Here is a 17540-nt window from a genome sequence, read left to right on the forward strand (position 1 = left end):
TTGTAAGTTCTAGATATCAGCCCTTTATCTGATATGTCTAGTGAAAAGATTTTTTCCCATTCTGTTAACTGTCTTCTTGCATTAAGTAAGGTTTCTTTCGCCATGCAGAAGCTTTTTAGTTTGATGTAGTCCCATTTGTTTATGTTTGCTGCTAAGGTTCTTGCCATTGGTGCTCCATTCTCAAAGACCTTTTTGATATATAGGTCTTCGAGTGTTCTCCCTATTTTATTCTCAATAAACTTTATAGATTCGGGTCTGATTTCAAGGTCTTTGATCCATTTTGAGTTGACTTTTGTATAAGGAGTGAGGTATGGGTTGATTTTCACTTTCATACATGTGGTTTTCCAGTTGTGCCAACACCATTTGTTGAATAGGCTTTCTTTGTTCCATTTCAGATTCTTGCCTCTTTTATCAAATATTAGTTGGCTGTATATCTGGGGGTTTATGTCTGGGAATTCTGTCCTGACCCACTGGTCTGAAGTCCTGTCTCTGTTCCAGTACCATGCTGTTTTGATTACTATGGCTTTATAGTATAGTTTCAAGTTAGGTAAGGAGATTCCACCCAGCTTCTTGTTTTTCAGTATGTGTTTGGCTATCCTGGGTCTTTTGTGGTTCCAGATGAATTTTGTTAATGATTGTTCTAATTCTTTAAAGAATTGTGTCTGGATTTGGATAGGGATTGCATTAAATCTATATAGGAGTTTGGGTAGGATAGTCATTTTGATTATGTTAATTCTACCTATCCATGAGCATGGGATGTTCTTCCATTTCTTTAGATCATCTTCAATTTCTTTCTGGAGTGTTTTGAAGTTTTCCTGGTATAGGTCTTTCACTTCTCTTGTAAGGTTGATTCCTAGATACCTGATATTTTTTGATACTATCTTAAATGGAATTGTATTTTTAATCTCTCTCTCCTCAACTTCATTTTTTGTATCTAGAAACGCTACTGTCTTTTGTGTATTGACTTTGTATCCAGCCACTTTGCTGTATTGGCTGATTGTTTCTAGGAGTTTTACTGTGGACTCTTTAGGGTTTTTAATGTATATCATCATATCGTCGGCAAATAGAGATAGCTTGTGTTCCTCTTTCCCTATTTGAATTCCTTTGATTCCCTTCTCTTGTCGGATTGCTATTGCTAGGACTTCTAAGGTTATATTGAATAAGAGTGGAGAGAGTGGACAGCCTTGTCTAGTTCCTGACCTTAGTGGGAATGCTTCTAGTTTCTCGCCATTAAGTATAATGTTGGCTGTTGGCTTTTCATATATAGCTGTAACTATCTTGAGGAAAGTTCCTTCTAACCCTATTTTTCTGAGTGTCTTTAACATGAAAGGATGTTGGATTTTGTCAAATGCCTTCTCTGCATCGATTGATATGATCATGTGGTTTTTGTCTTTCGTGTTGTTGATGTGATGTATCAAATTGATTGATTTGCGTATGTTGAACCAACCTTGCATTCCTGGTATGAATCCCACTTGGTCGTGATGTATGATCTTTTTGATGAAGTGCTGAATTCGGTTTGCTAAGATTTTGTTAAGTATCTTTGCATCTATATTCATTAGTGAGATTGGTCTGTAGTTTTCTTTTTTGGTGGTGTCTTTGCCTTCTTTGGGAATGAGTGTGATATTAGCCTCATAAAAAGAGTTGGGGAGGATTCCTGTTTTTTCTATGGTTTGGAAAAGCCTATGGAAAAGTGGTAGTAAGTCTTCTTGAAATGTTTGATAGAATTCACTTGTAAATCCATCTGGGCCTGGGCTTTTGTTCTTAGGGAGTTTTTTAATTACGTCTTCAATTTCCTCTGAGGTGATTGGTCTGTTTAGGCTTTCTAGATCTTCCTTTTCCAGTCTTGGAAGAGGGTGTTTGTCTAAGAATCTGTCGATTTCTACTGGGTTCTCTAGCCTAGTTGAGTATAGTTGTTCATAGTATGATCTCATGATATGTTGTATTTCTTGGGGTTCTGTTGTAATCTCTCCCCTTTCATTTGTGATCCTGTTGATTTGGGTGTTTTCCCTCTTTTTTTTTGGTGAGTTTTGCCAATGGTTTGTCTATCTTGTTTATTTTTTCGAAAAACCAACTCCTGGTCTCATTGATTTTTTGTATTGTTTTCTTGGTTTCGATGTTGTTTATTTCTGCTCTGGTCTTTATTATTTCTTGCCTTCTGGTTGTGGTTGGATTTCTCTGTTGCTGTTGTTCCAATTCTTTGAGGTGATCTTTTAAACTGTTGGTTTTGTTATTTTCCTGTTTCTTGACATAGGCCTCTATTGCTATGAGTTTCCCCCTAATTACTGCTTTTGCTGTGTCCCATAAATTTTGACATGTTGTCTCTTCATTGTCATTTGTCTCAAGGAATCTTTTTATTTCTTCCTTGAGTTGTTCTTTGATCCAGCTGTTGTTGAGCAGGATGTTGTTTAATCTCCAGGTACTAGTTTTCCTCCATTGCTTCTTCTTGACATCAATTTTAACCTCTGTTGCATAGTGATCTGAAAGGGTACTTCTTATGATCCTTACCTTTGTGGTCTTATATAGGTTGGCTTTGTATCCTAATACATGGTCTATTCTGGAGAAGGTTCCATGTGGGTTTGAGAAGAATGTGTATTCTGCTTTCTGGGGATGGAGGGCTCTATATAAATCTATTAGCCCTAAATCTTCTAATTTTTCATTTAGAGCTCTTATTTCTTTGTTATTTTTCTGTTTGGTGGATCTGTCCAGTGGTGATAGTGGAGTATTGAGGTCCCCTACTATTATCACATTTCCCTTCATGTGTTTCTCCAGGTTTGCCAGTAGTTGCCTCACATATTTTGCTGACTCTACATTAGGTGCATAGATATTGATCAGGGTTAGTGTTTCTTGATCTAATGTTCCCCTGATCAGTAAGTAGTGTCCCTCTTTGTCTCTGATCACTTTCTTGAGGTTGAATACAATTTAGTCTGATATAAGAATGGCTGTCCCTGCTCTTTTTTGTTTTCCATTGGCCTGAATAATTACTTTCCATCCTTTTATTCTAAGCCTGTGCTTATCCTGTAGCTGTAGGTGTGTTTCTTGCAGACAGCAGAAGTCCGGTTTATTTTTCCTAACCCAGTTCTCTGCTATGTGTCTTTTAAATGGAGAGTTTAGTCCGTTCACATTTAGGGAAATTATTGATAGAGAGGACTGTTGTGCAGTTGTATTGTGTGCAGTGGTTGTTGTTACAATCGGGGGTTTGGATTGTGTAATTCATCTCTGAGTAAGTCGCTTAGGATCGGCTTAGTTTGCACAAATAGTTCAAGTTCGTTCATGTTTGAGAATGTTTTTAGTCTGCCCTCCCATATGAATGATAGTTTTGCTGGGTATTGGACCCTGGGTTGGAAGTTTCTTTCATTCAGTCGTGTAAATATGTCATTCCACTGTCTTCTTGCTTGAATTATTTCAAATGGAAGATCCGGTTTGATTCTTATGTCCTTTCCTTTGTACTTGAGGTTTTTTTTTCTCCCTTATTGCCTTTAGGAGTTCCTCTTTCTCTTTGTTTTTTGCCATTTGGATTATTATGTGTCTTGGTGTGGGTTTATTAGGGTCTATTTTATTAGGGACTCTCTTGACTTCCTGGATTTGTCCTGAAGTGTCTTTCCAGAGTGTGGGGAAGTTCTCTGTTATTATCTCCCTGACTACCTGTTCTTCCCCCTTCCCTATTTCCTCCCCTTCTGGTATACCCACAATTCTTAGATTGTTTCTTTTGTCTTTGTTCATTAGATATTGGATTTTTCCTTCCAGTGCTTTGCCTTTTATTTCTTTGTTGGTTTCTTGATCATTTTTTGATTGTAGTTTTCCTTCGAGTTCTTCGATGTGCTTCTCCAACTCTGTGTTTCTGCTAATAAGACTTGCTACTTTGTCTTTTAAGTCCTTCACTTCTTTTTGTATGGAATCTCTCATGTTCTTTGACATTTCTTCTTTAATTTGGCTGATTCGTTCGTCCATGGATTTCTTATACTCGGTTGCTAGGGTTTCTTTCAATTCTTTTATTAATTCTTGCATTTCCTTCCTCATGACAGCTTTTAGGTCTTCTTCCTGTGGATCTGTGCGTTTTGGTGGACTTGGAAATTTGATAGGGTTTGTCATGGTGTCTCCAGTTATTAGCGATTTCCTTGCTTTACGCATTGTTCTTTGTATTTAATGGTGTATTTTGGAGTGCTGTGGCTTCTAATTTTGGCCTGCTTTGACCCCTTCCTGAAGGTGTTTCTAGAGGGGCCTGTTGGGTGAGTTTGTTGAGCCTAGCCCTTTCTCCTCCCCTTTGCTTCCTAGAGTTCAGCCTTCCTGCTGTGGGTCTTTTCCCTTTTCTGCTCCTTATTTCTGTCAGCGGTGCAGTTCCACTCCTGGCCACAATGGTTACTGGCGCTGTTGAGCCTAGCTCTCAATCCCCCCTCCTTTCTCTGGGAGTCAATGGATTTCCGCCCCCTCCAAACCTCCCTTGAAGGAGTTCCCTCAGTCTACCCTTTCAGGCTCTGCCCTCACCCTTGGGGAGTCCCTGATCCACTCCAGGGCCCAAGGGGGTGGATTGCTCTAGGTCACCTGAGAGTCCAGATAGCTGGCCCTATCTCCCCCGACTATTCCGGTTGCTCAACTTGCCTTTCCAGGCGCCCACCCGGGGGAAGGGACTCACCGGGGGGGGGGGGGGGGAGTCGGTCCTGACGACAAGGAAACAAAGTCTCACCCAAGCCGCACAGGAAACAAAGTCTCCCCCAGGCCGCACAAGGGAGCAAAATCTCACCCAAGCCGCACAAGGGAGCAAAACTCTCACCCAAGCCCCACAGGGAACCAAGTTTCCTCCGAGCCGCACAAGGGAGCAAAACTCTCACCCAAGCCGCACAGGGAACCAAGTTTCCCCCAAGCCGCACAAGGGAGCAAAACTCTCACCCAAGCCGCACAGAAAACCCTGTCTCCCCCGAGCCGTACAAGGGAGCAAAACTCTCACCCAAGCCGCACAGGAAACAAAGTTTCCCCCGAGCCGCACAAGGGAGCAAAACTCTCACCCAAGCCGCACAGAAAACCCTGTCTCCCCCGAGCCGCACAAGGGAGCAAAACTCTCACCCAAGCCGCACAGGGAACCAAGTTTCCTCCTAGCCGCACAAGGGAGGGAACTCTCACCCAAGCCACACAGGAAACAAAGTTTCCCCCGAGCCGCACAAGGGAGCAAAACTCTCACCCAAGCCGCACAGGAAACAAAGTTTCCCCCGAGCCGCAGAAGGGAGCAAAACTCTCACCCAAGCCGCACAGAAAACCCTGTCTCCCCCGAGTCGCACAAGGGAGCAAAACTCTCACCCAAGCCGCACAGGGAACCAAGTTTCCTCCGAGCCGCACAAGGGAGGGAACTCTCACCCAAGCCACACAGGAAACAAAGTTTCCCCCGAGCCTCACAAGGGAGGGAACTCTCACCCAAGCCACACAGGAAACAAAGTTTCCCCCGAGCCGCACAAGGGAGCAAAACTCTCACCCAAGCCGCACAGAAAACCCTGTCTCCCCCGAGCCGTACAAGGGAGCAAAACTCTCACCCAAGCCGCACAGGAAACAAAGTTTCCTCTGAGCCGCACAAGGGAGGGAACTTGAAGAGAACTTCTAAATATGATAGGAAGCAAAAATTATTTTGATAAGTTTTTTTTTTTTTTTTTTTTTTTTTTTTGGTTTTTGGGCCACACCCGGTAACGCTCAGGGGTTACTCCTGGCTATGCGCTCAGAAGTTGCTCCTGGCTTGGGGGACCATATGGGACGCCGGGGGATCGAACCGCGGTCCGTCCAAGGCTACCGCAAGCAAGGCAGGCGCACCTTACCTTTAGCGCCACCGCCCGGCCCCTATTTTGATAAGTTAATGAGAAATATAAGTAGATGAGAAATATAAGTAGATGACATCTCCTAAAAGCTAATTTAATATGCTCTAGCTTAAAAATAAGGCATGATAATGAGGGAACTGAAAAGCCTGTCTGGAGTACAGGTGGGGATGGGGTGAGATGGAGGGAGATTTGGGATATTGGTGGTGGGAATGTTGCACTGGTGAAGGGGGTGTTCTTTACATGACTGAAACCTAGTCACAATCATATATGTAATCACGATGTTTAAATAAAGGGAAAAAATAAGGCATGATAAAAATACCATCTCTCAGCAGTGTGCAAACAAAATATTTTTACATCATTTATTTTCCCTTTCTTTGATGATAAATGTCATTTAGAAAAGGACAAAGAAAAACTATCTCTTAACAAATGTATTATTTTAATTTTTTTGCATAAACTATTACTTCTTTGGAGGGGGAGGGTTTTGGGGCCACACCCAGTGAGGATCAGGTGTTACTCCTGACTATTCGCTCAGAAATCACTCCTGGCTAGGGGGAGCATATGGGACACCGGAGGATCAAACCAGGTCTGTCCTGGATCTGCCATGTGCAAGGCAAATGCCTTGCTATGCTACCACTCAGGCCCCTGTATAAACTATTTCTGTTATTACAGTATAATATTATTTTATGATTGAATTGTATTTCATTATATGCTTGTATAATTTGTTTAACCATCCTTTTATTGACTATTGAGTCATTCCCAGATTTTCACAGTGATAAATAAATGTTGCAAAAAAAAATACCTTTTTACAAAATATTTACTGATCATCTTGGATTGTCTTTTAAGGTTATTTCTATAACTTTTCTCTTTGTAAAATGGAATAATTTGAGAGAGACAAGAGAGTCTCAAGAACCAATTTTCTTATAGCACAGGTCCTTTCAGGAATGCTGACTTCCTAGTTCATACTTGTATCAATTACTAGAAGGCTTGAGGTTAGTGGCTAAGATGGTTCCATCATTCTACCACCACCACCATCCCTATCCCCCGTTCTTAGTGGGTAAGTAAGTTCATGAGTATGCTCTTCATTTCTGTCTTAAAGAATTAGAATTATTTGTCCTATTTTTTTCAGGCCTATTATAAAACTTCCATACTGATTCACATGCCCACTTTTTGATGCAATTTAAATTAATTTTGAAGTGTTTTCTATGGGACAGAAAACTTTTCTTAAACAGTTATTTTTAGTTTCTGTTCCTGGGCCTTCTCACTCGGAGTTATGGTTAAGTTTATCTGATCTCCAATGTACATTTAAATTAACTCCATAGTTAAACCAAGTAGAGTTCTGTAATACTTAATTGAAATTTTGGAGAAACTTGATGTGCATCTTAACATACAGTTCAATCCTATTTAACATGAGTGAGAAAAAAACTCCATTAGCTCACAAAACTGTGACTATTATATTAATATATTAGCCATCTCATTTAAATTTCGGGAGGCAAAAAATGAAATAATTTTGGACCTATGCCTAAGAACACAATGACTTCAAAACACAAAATCTTCACTTGGAAAAGAGTTCCTTATAGTCATTCTAACAAGAAGTAAAATGTAAACTCACCTGGACATGAGTGAAACTCCTCATGTTTAAATAGAATAAAATATATGCAATGAGAGGAATAGAGTTTTCTTTTATCTGTTTAATATTATTGGTTTTTTGATTGATATTTTTGTTACCATAGTACCCAATTTATAACCATATATAGTAGTTTTCATAATTTCACATTATTGTAAAAAAGAAAGTACACTTTTTCCCCAGATGACCTAATTACTCGTAAAATAAAAATGCTGGTTAAAGCATAATATCTTTTCTGTATATGAATAATAATAGTGTTCTAAATATCTTGTGTTTCCAAGATGCAGCAGCTGAATTAAGTTTGTGGCCTATGGCAATATATTTTAAGACATGTCAAATTTTCTGACTAAAAGCAAATAACTAGCAGAAATGTGCATAACAAATGCATAGAATTCCCAAGTCAATTCTTAATACTATAGCAGTCTTGAGCCCCCCCCAAATTATAATCAGGTTTTAATAAAATACAGATCAAAGACAATAGTATAGAACGTGTTTTTTTGGTTTTGGTTTTGGTTTTTTTTTGGCAATTGTACAGTCACGGTTTGTTTTCTTATAATCCTTTAAGGTTCAATTTATAAAAATAAGATAAAATTGCCTGAGCTCATTAATAGTTTACATAAATTTCTGCATAAAGGATGCCAGAAAAATAAAGAAACATTTTCAGACAGACTTTTAAGGAATCCAAAGAAGAAAAGACTCTTTAGAAAGTCTGGGAACAATTGGAACCTAACCACATCCCTCTCCCAGCCAAAGTCAAAGAGAATGGGGGTGGGGGGCATAGAGTGACTGCAGAAATTAAAATGCCCTCAGGTTCTTTTCTTGTAATTAAAAAAGAACTACATGGCAGAATCTTCCATCAAACATTTATAATTTAAGATAAATTTGAGTTTAAAAATCATGGGAAATGCCTAGTCCAGGTCTATGGGTTTTGCTACTATAGGAAGAAATTGGATGAAGACCAGTGTGATGAGCCTGGGCTTGTGGCCAAGCTGGCTAGGCTGAAAAGCTCTGATTGAGCTTCTCCTTGGGGAACAAGAGACCATAAATCACCAAATGACATTCCTATTCCCTGGCTCAGCATATAGAAAAAAGAGCCACTGGGGAAAGGTCCTTGGGTTTAACATACTAAGAATATAATTTAACAACATTGATACTTTCTAGTTTTCAAAACTCTTTAATATTCTTTCATCATGAGATAAAGAAGCTTTTTATTTCATGGGTGCCTTCTTAAGAGAAATTCCCATGCTTCCAAGGAAAGATTCAGTTACTGGGCTCTAAATAAAATCAGGAGAGAACCAAGTTCTGAGGGAAAGATTAGTACATTGTAGCACTGAGGACTTGATCTTCTGATAAAAGTTTTGTTCAATAAACTCAATCGCCCCATCCCACACCACCCCCATAGTATTCACAGAACAAGAATGTTCTACTCCAGTGCAACATTCCATGACCAATATCCCAAGTGTCCTTCCTCCCCACCCCACACCAGCCTGTATTCTAGACAGGCTTTCTACTTCCCTCATTCAGTCACATATTGTTATGATAGTTGCACTGGTGAAGGATTTATATATATATTTTAAAAATTAAAAAAAAAAAGAGAAGATAAGACCTCCCAATTCTTACCACAGGCTGTGTTCTTTACACTGACTGTATAGAACAAAGAGGTACAGTAAATGCATCCCATATACACCTCAACCCAGGCCCTTTGCCTGGTCTGTATTGTGAATTGGGGGACAAAAACAAAACAAAACAAAACAAACAAAAAAAAAAAGAATGTTCTACTATGTACAGAGAAAAATTTGTGTAGTTCACTCCTGCCCAGATTATGGAAAAGGGTCACTAGCTAGAACTAGGTGGTCTTTACTACTGCTAAACCTTCTTTCTCAAACTAGAGACAGATGCTTCCAGAAAGACAGAATATTATTCATCTATTTTCCAATCTGGTGTGAAATATTAAGTTAATGTCTGAAACTGAAATCTCTCCCACACTTCAGATTCCCTTGCGTGATTTAGTCTTTGAAAATGGAGTTCTGTGAATGTTTTATATCTCTGCTTCTCCCAGAGAGGATTACTGTTGCCCAATCAGTGACATAGTCCTGTTGACTTGTTTTAGTCTAGCCTGGTTAGATTAGCATAGATGTTTATAAATGATTGTATTTGCTCTTCCTATGGTTGTTGGTTTAAGACAATAATTATGAAATGAGATAGAGAATTGGGGTTTTCGGGCTTTGAGGCTGGTTAGCTCCCTGATACTTTTCCATATCTAAATTGTTTGTTATTTCTCCAGATGCTTTGATTAAGAACTGTTCATCCAGTTCTTAATGTTGGAATCAAAGAACTGTGTTCTTGGATCTACACAGGATCTACACATGAAAACAATAACCCTTGAGACGTTTAACAACTGATATATAACTTCCAATATCTATTCTTGCTTCTAATATCATAGATCTGTTGTAATGGACTTCATCTGTGATAGGATTTAACTCCTTGAGAACCATATTAATCTCAACACTGGCTCTTCAATTTGCTAGAGCCATTTGATCTTCTCTAGTGTAAAAAGCCCATAATTCTAAACTTTTTAAAATGTTCGTCAAATACTTTTATTGTACCATCATCAGGTTAATGTTTAAAACTGAAAATTGGATAATTGAAAATAAGTCTAATACTATTGTGGAAGAAAAAAATTGGGTATTTTTTGGGGGAGGGGTGGCACCCGGCAGTGCTCAGGGATTACTCCTGGCTCTGCACTCCTGGAAGGCTCAGGGGACCATATGGGATACCTGGGATCAAACCTGGGTCAGTCCTGGGTCGACCACGTGTAAAGTAAACATCCTACACTGTTCTATCACTCCAGTTAGAAAAATTTAGAATTAGAATACTGTGGGGTTATATCAGAATAGGTTTGATCTAAGAGGAGTGGATATTGAGAGCATTCCACATAAATATCAAAGGGGTCAAAAGTAATATGCAGTTGCTTTTTTAAAATAAATTTAATTCAATCACCATGAGATACAGTTACAAAGTGTTACATATTGAGGTTCATTCATACAGTGTACAACACCCTTCACCAGTGCACATTTCCCACTAGGAATGTCTCTAGTTTCCTGCTACCCCTCCCTGCCTACCTCCATGACAAATATTTTTCTTCTTTCCTCCTCTTCCTCCTTTTCATCATCATCTTCCTCATCTTCTCCTCCTCCTCTTTCTCTTCTTCCTCTTCAACCTCCTCTTCTTCCTCTTCTTCCACCTCCTCCTCTTCTTTATCTTCTCCTTTTCCTTCTCCTCTTCCTCTTCTTCCTCCTCCTCTTCCTCCTCCCCTTCTCTTCTTCCTCTTCCTCCTCATCCTCCTCCTTTTCCTTTTCTTTCTCCTTCTCCTCCTCCTCTCTCTGTCTTCCTTTTTTCCTTTTAGAAACTGTGGTTTGCAATGTTGTTACTGAAAGGATATCATGTATATCGCTTCACCTTCTTTCAACATCCAGTTCTTGTTAGTGATCATTTCCAACTAACATTGTCATAGTAATGTTCTTAAACTTTAGGTAATGGGCGGAGAAATGGCCATAAAAATCATGTAATCTTTGGTACAGAACGTGACAGACACTTATGTTTCTTGACAGACCATGACCAGTATGTCTGTATTCTATGGCCCAGAATGATGTTGTAAATATTCTAATGACTCTTGGCAGCAAAAAACGTTTCCCATCCCAACAAGGGGCTTGGAAAATGGGTGCAGCTGCAGTCTGACAGCCTGAACTATTTTGAATATTTACTCCTGATTTGAGTTAGTCTCAGCTTATTAATATTGCAATAGGCCAATCTTAGAGTTAAGATAATTGAAAGATGCCTTTGGCAACAACCACTAGGAAACTTTGACAGTATAGATAACTAACATAAAGACTTAAAGATTTACATAGCACAGCTGGGCTTCAGACACATTGATCCTCAGGAACTAAGGACCTACTCAAGAGTCTGACCAGACATAGATTTGTTTCATTATACACACCCTGTCCAAAGTATTTAACATCTCCAAAGAATTCCAAATAGGTGAACAATTGCAAAGAACTCAGTGTGGACCAAAGCATGATATCTGATTTGTTTCTCTAAGGGTGTTTCTGACTTTCAATCTGTTAACCATCAGGAATATGACTTTAACAAAGTATAGTGACATTTTCTATGTAACATGTCAAAAACAGCTGAAACCAATTAAATGCTAATCAATTTTACCCCGCCTGATGCAAAGTGGAAAAAATGTTTCAGAGTATCTCTCTCCACCCTAAGAAGTTCTTGGCAATGGGTCTCTATGCTTTGGTGCTCCTTCCAATTCTCTTAGTCATGTACACTCAGGAAGAGAAGACCTGGCCTAAACCCTTCAAATCTGAGAAGAGAACAGAATCCAGTTCAGACTTTTCTCATGAAATGAAAGCTTGTTTTAAAAAAGAGAAGTATGCATGAAAGTAAGCTCTATCATAAACTCCATTTGGTTCTACACACACACACATAGACACACACTCACACACACACACACACACACACACACACACACACACACACGCACGCACGCGCGCGCTACTTATAACCTCTGACTTCTCACACCTTCTTTGTCTTGTCTGTTTTCCCTATCATTACCACCACCCTGACCTGGGCCTAGCTGTTTTTTGTTTGTTTTGTTTTGCTTTATGAAGACAAAAAATGCAAAGAAAGGACAAGCTGAAGCTACAGTGGGAAGACGGTCACCCATAAATAGAATTCTCAGAAGAAATCCCCTTGCGACACCTTAATTTTGAACTTTCAGCCAAAAAACAATAAGAAAAATAAAACAAAACACATGCACAATTACTTTGTCCCTCAAATCCCCAGATTGTGGTACATTATAACATTTCTTAGCAGTACACAAATCAATCTAAAGCCACAAAATTTATGTAACCCCTTTAACATTGAAGGCATAGTATTTCTTTTACAATTCCATGCACATGCATATTAATTTAAGTTAACCTCAAAAGTTTAAGTGATAGACCTTGAGACTTCCTGATCTAAAGTTTAATACTATTATACTAGTCGTTGACACAATTAATCATAATACATTTGTTTCAAGAAGAACAAAGGCAAAGTTATTATTTTCCCCCCCCTCTCTCTCTCTCTCTCTCTCTCTCTCTCTCTCTCTCTCTCTCTCTCTCTCTCTCTCAAGGATAAGAGTCAAAGAAGCACAGAAAAAATGATAGAGTGGCAATTGTTGTCTGCATAGGCCCAGCAAAACACGGGGGACATAAAAAGGAAAAGCCTTGGCCTAAATACAAGGAGACTTTACCCCTGAAGTTTTCTGGCATAAGACTAACTTCAGGCTCCAGGCATTCTAGGTTGTCCAACACAAGTCATTGTCTGTAGTGCCAATACACTTATTTTTCACACAATCACTGTTGTTGGTGTTAGATCTCTGTAGTTAAAGATCCTGGAATCTGTGCATATCCTACATCAAAGTCAGGATGATGCAGAGTGTCCTCTAGTTTCACCTCACAATTAGAGGGCAATGAAGAGAGCCCTGTCCTGAAAGCAAGTTGTTGTTGTTGTTAAGTCTTCTGGGTGTTAAGGGAAGTCTCTTTTGAGTAGGTCAGAGCAGTGGTAGGGTCTTCTCTAGTAGAGGATTGCTTCCAGGTGATGATATAGACCGTGATTGTTTCATAGATGGCATCCCTGGTTCAGGGGTGAAAGGAGAATGTCCATTCTTCTGAGGCCTGAAGTATGACAATGTTCAGGGTGTAAGGTCCCATTGCACTACAAGATTTGTGTGTTCCCAACTTTATTAGATAAGAACTCGTTTGTATGTACAGTATTTACTCATTTTACTGTGCCTATGTAAAAGGGGAACAGTGCCACATGGTGTTATTGGTGCATATGGGGGACATTAGAACAAGTCCAACAATCGCTATGACTTGGTTCTAACATAAGCTCTAAACAGAGGGTCTCTTCTACCAGAATTCCTTATTGAACAGATCACGAAGAGAAGACAAAAATAGTGGGGAAAATTGTCACTGTATATGAGAATATTTTTTAAGATTTATAGTTGTTAAAGAAATACATATAATGGGACCAGAGAGATAGTATGGAGGTAAGGCATTTGCCTTGTATGCAGAAGGACTGTGGTTCAAATCCCCGGCATCCCATATGGTCCCATAGAGCCAGGAGTAACCCCTGAGCGCTGCCGGGGTGTAACCCAAAAACCAAAAAAAAAAAAAAAAAACCACCACATATAAGATATTCAAGGTAAAAAGAGTAAATATGGGGTAAAGATGGTTGGGGGTGAGGGAGTGAGTGAAGGACTAGAAATGAGCCTGTTTTTTTTTTAATATAAATGAATAATTTTATACCTGTTTTTAATATAAATGAACAATTTCTTACATTGTGTGTTTAATGTAACACCAGCATCACCAGGAGTCAACCATCAGAGAGAGCAATTCACAAGTCCTCTGGAGAGAAATCTCTGAAGGCTATCAAAGAGGGTCCTGGAGGTAGAAATGATTACTTAAAAGCTTTTACCAGAAGCAAACATCATTGTAAACCACTGATGCCAGTGGGATAAGTCTCATGACTGAAACCTTCCTCACTAATTTTTTTTTTTATATAAATCCCAAAGCTCAAGTTGAAACTAAGTTAAATTTGTTTAATAAGACATGACTAGAGTAGGGGCCGACGAGGTGGCACAGTGATAGGGCATTTGCCTTGCAAGTGGCTGATCTAGGTCTGACTGCGGTTCAATCCCCTGGTGTCCCATATGGTCCCCCAAGTCAGGAGCGATTTCTGAGCACATAGCCAGAATTAACCACTGAGTGTCACTGGGTGTGGCCCAAAAGCAAACAAAGGAAATAACTAAGTAGAGAAGAGTCTACAATGACAATGATAGTTGGAGCTGATCACTCTAGAAAAGAACTCCGCCACCCCTCCACCAATAGTACAAACCATAGCCTTATAAAAGGAAAGGTGAGAGAGAGAGAGAGAGAGAGAGAGAGAGAGAGAGAGAGAGAGAGAGAGAGAGAGAGAAGCAAATTGCCTGTCCTAGAGCAAGAGAGGGGGTGGGGAAATGGAGGTGTGAGGGAATTTGTGGGAGGAAATTGGAAAGGTCACTGGTGAATATTTCATGACTGGAACCCAACAATGAACAATTTTGTAACCACAGTGCTTAAAATAAAGCAATTAAAATAAAATAAAATGAAAAAAAAGGGAAAAAATTAACCATCTTTCGTGTTTCTAGCTCCCAAATAAAACCCAAATAAATTTAACACACACATACTCTTGTCTTTTGAGTCTTTTGAGCTTTGAGCTATCAAACTCAACCAACAGCATACAGGCAGAGGGACAATGCAGATCACAGGTGTGAGGCTAGGAGATAGTGGAACCTGGTGGAATCCAACCACATTTATTATTTCTCTATGGCCATCTTGTGAAATGTACTAAGTGTCTCTGTTATCTTATTATCTTGTACTACTTTCCTTTAAGACCTCCTTGTCCATGAAAGACAAGTAGCAGCGTATATTTTCAAATCTGAAAAACCAAAATCTGAATTTGGGCTCTTTAATTCTTAGATACAAGTTTAATGACGAATTATTTAATCTACTTAGATGAGTCATTTAACCTTCCAAGGCCCCCAATAACTTTCTGCTAAAAGGGAATAAATATGCCACCTTTTATAAGTTAAATGAGAATTTTTATGAGAATAGGCACCTATCTAACAGATGATCAGCAAATGTTAGTTTTGATCCTCACCATGTTTCTTAATTCATAATTTTTTTTTGTTTCTCGGGCCACACCCGTTTGATGCTCAGGGGTTACTCCTGGCTAAGCGCTCAGAAATTGCCCCTGGCTTGGGGGGACCATATGGGACGCCAGGGGATCAAACCGCGGTCCCTCCTACACTAGCACTTGCAAGGCAGACACCTTACTTCTAGCACCACCTCACCGGCCCCCTTAATTCATAATTTATAAATTTTTCTTTATTTAAGCCTTTTTGGTCACTCGAGCATAATCCAAGTATAATGAAATATGTATGTATCGATCTGTCTCTCTGAGCCTCCAGTATCTTTCCGGAAGAACAGAGGTATGAGAATGTATATTAGGAAGCTACAAACCAGTGTCCTAATTCTTCTGTCTGTGTGCACAATGGGGACCATGTTGCTCTGGACTTTGTCCAAGGTTTTCTACCCTTAGTGCATAAAACAGAGAGCCTCTGGAAGATTCCCCTAGTTCACTAATTCTTGGTGTGTATATATCTTCTAATCTATTATCTTTCATGTACTTACTTGAAATGAAAAAAAAGGAAAACTCAACTAAAACAGGGCAGCGTGAAGGCCTATAGAGGGAGCTCTCACACTCTATCATTTACCTAATTTCATTGACTCCAAACAGAAAAATCATCAGTGTTCCCAAACATCAGTTAAACACTAAGGGAGATACCTCAATCAACCAAACATCAGTTAAACACTAAGGGAGATACCTCAATAAGATTTCCATTTTGTCACTGGAACTCTTAACTTCATTCAATCAACTTTCACTTCTCTTTTGCTGTTGACTTTCATGTCACACTCTCCTTCCTATAAAAACCTTCCAACTTGTATAAATCCATCTGCCAAATGAGATGTCCAATTCATGAATCTTTGACTTTTTTCCCGTTTTTTTTTTGTGTTTGGGGCCAGAACCAGCGGTACTCAGAATTTACTCCTGGCTCTGTGCACAGGGATTACTTTTGGCAACACTGGTGGATCATTTGGGAATTGGGGCTGAGGGGGTTCAAACCTGGGTGGGCCACATGCAAGGCAAGCTCCCTCTATACTGAACAATCTCTCATTCCTCATGAATCTTTTTTGTAAATAAAAATTTGAATCACAGTGAGATACACAGTTTTAAAGTTGTTCATGATTGAATTCACCTATACAATGTCCAACACCAATCTTTTTACCAGTGCACATTTCCCACCACCTCTGTGCCCAGTTATCCACCTGTCTCCCCTGTCTTCCCTCCCCTGCCTGTCTCTACAAAAAACAATACTTTCAATTTTTCACTCTTTATTTTCCTTTTAGACATTGTGACTTTTTGTTTGTTTTTGTTTTGTTTTGTTTTGTTTTGTTTTAGTTTTTGGGTCACACCCAGCAGTGCTCAGGGGTTACTCCTGGCTGTCTGCTCAGAAATAGCTCTTGGCAGGCACGGGGGACCATGTGGGACACCGGGATTCGAACCAACCACCTTTGGTCCTGGATAGGCTGCTTGCAAGGCAAACGCCGTTGTGCTATCTCTCCGGGCCCGACATTGTGATTTTTAATACTGTTTCTGAAGGGATATCATGCCTATCACTTTACATCCTTTCAGCACCTAGCTTTTGTCCAGAGGTATCATTTCCAACTATCGTTGTCAGAGTTGTCCCTTCTCTGTCCTAAATGTGCTCCCAGCTTTTTGTGACAGGCTTCTACCATGGGCAAGTCCTCCTGACCCTCATCTCTATTAGCTTTGGATATCATTGCCATACAATATTTTTTATATCCCACAAATGAGTGTCACACCCAGAAATGTGCAGGGATCACATCTGGCTCTGTACTAGGAATTATTCCTGGCAGTGCTCTGGGGAGAATAAGGGGTCCTAAGACTGAATCAGATTAGCAGCTTGCAAGGCTAACACCGTACCTCTATACTTTCACCTTCATAAATATTTTTACTGTCAGTTATATTTCCAACTATACTCAAATTTTATTTAATACCCATTTATAAAAAGTCTTCAAAGCTAGAAATGTCTTAAATATTTTACAGAATTAATTTCCGTACATAAATTTTCCTTTTGATTCATTACATTTATATTGTTAATTAAAATATATTTCTATTTGGTGGTTTTATTCTTTTGTGTTTGTATAAAGGGTAAGAATGGATGAGAAAAAATATACCTGAACCCAAACCCCAAATGTTTATTAATATGTAAAAAAGGGACTAGGGAGAGAGCTCAAAAAAATAAATATAATTTTTAAATAATGGGAGAGTCTAAAAAATAGGTAGGCAGAAAGAGTGAGAGAGGGGCGAAACTGTTCTTGCATTTTTGCACCCAGATCAGTGTGCCCTGAGGGAAAATAAAGGAAAGGGTTTTCCAGCCACCTCAC

The 17540-nt window shown here is 39.4% G+C and overlaps 1 non-coding gene across 1 annotated transcript; it reads left to right on the forward strand.

Moving 5' to 3' along the window:
- The first annotated feature begins 9022 nt into the window (after nucleotides 1–9022).
- LOC126026992 (small nucleolar RNA SNORA51) lies at nucleotides 9023–9155 on the forward strand. The gene has a single exon (XR_007502171.1). It is a non-coding gene; the product is annotated as a small nucleolar RNA SNORA51 (small nucleolar RNA).
- The last annotated feature ends 8385 nt before the right edge of the window (nucleotides 9156–17540 follow it).

This window comes from Suncus etruscus, chromosome 13, assembly GCF_024139225.1.
Source record: "Suncus etruscus isolate mSunEtr1 chromosome 13, mSunEtr1.pri.cur, whole genome shotgun sequence".
Classification (NCBI taxonomy): domain Eukaryota; kingdom Metazoa; phylum Chordata; class Mammalia; order Eulipotyphla; family Soricidae; genus Suncus; species Suncus etruscus.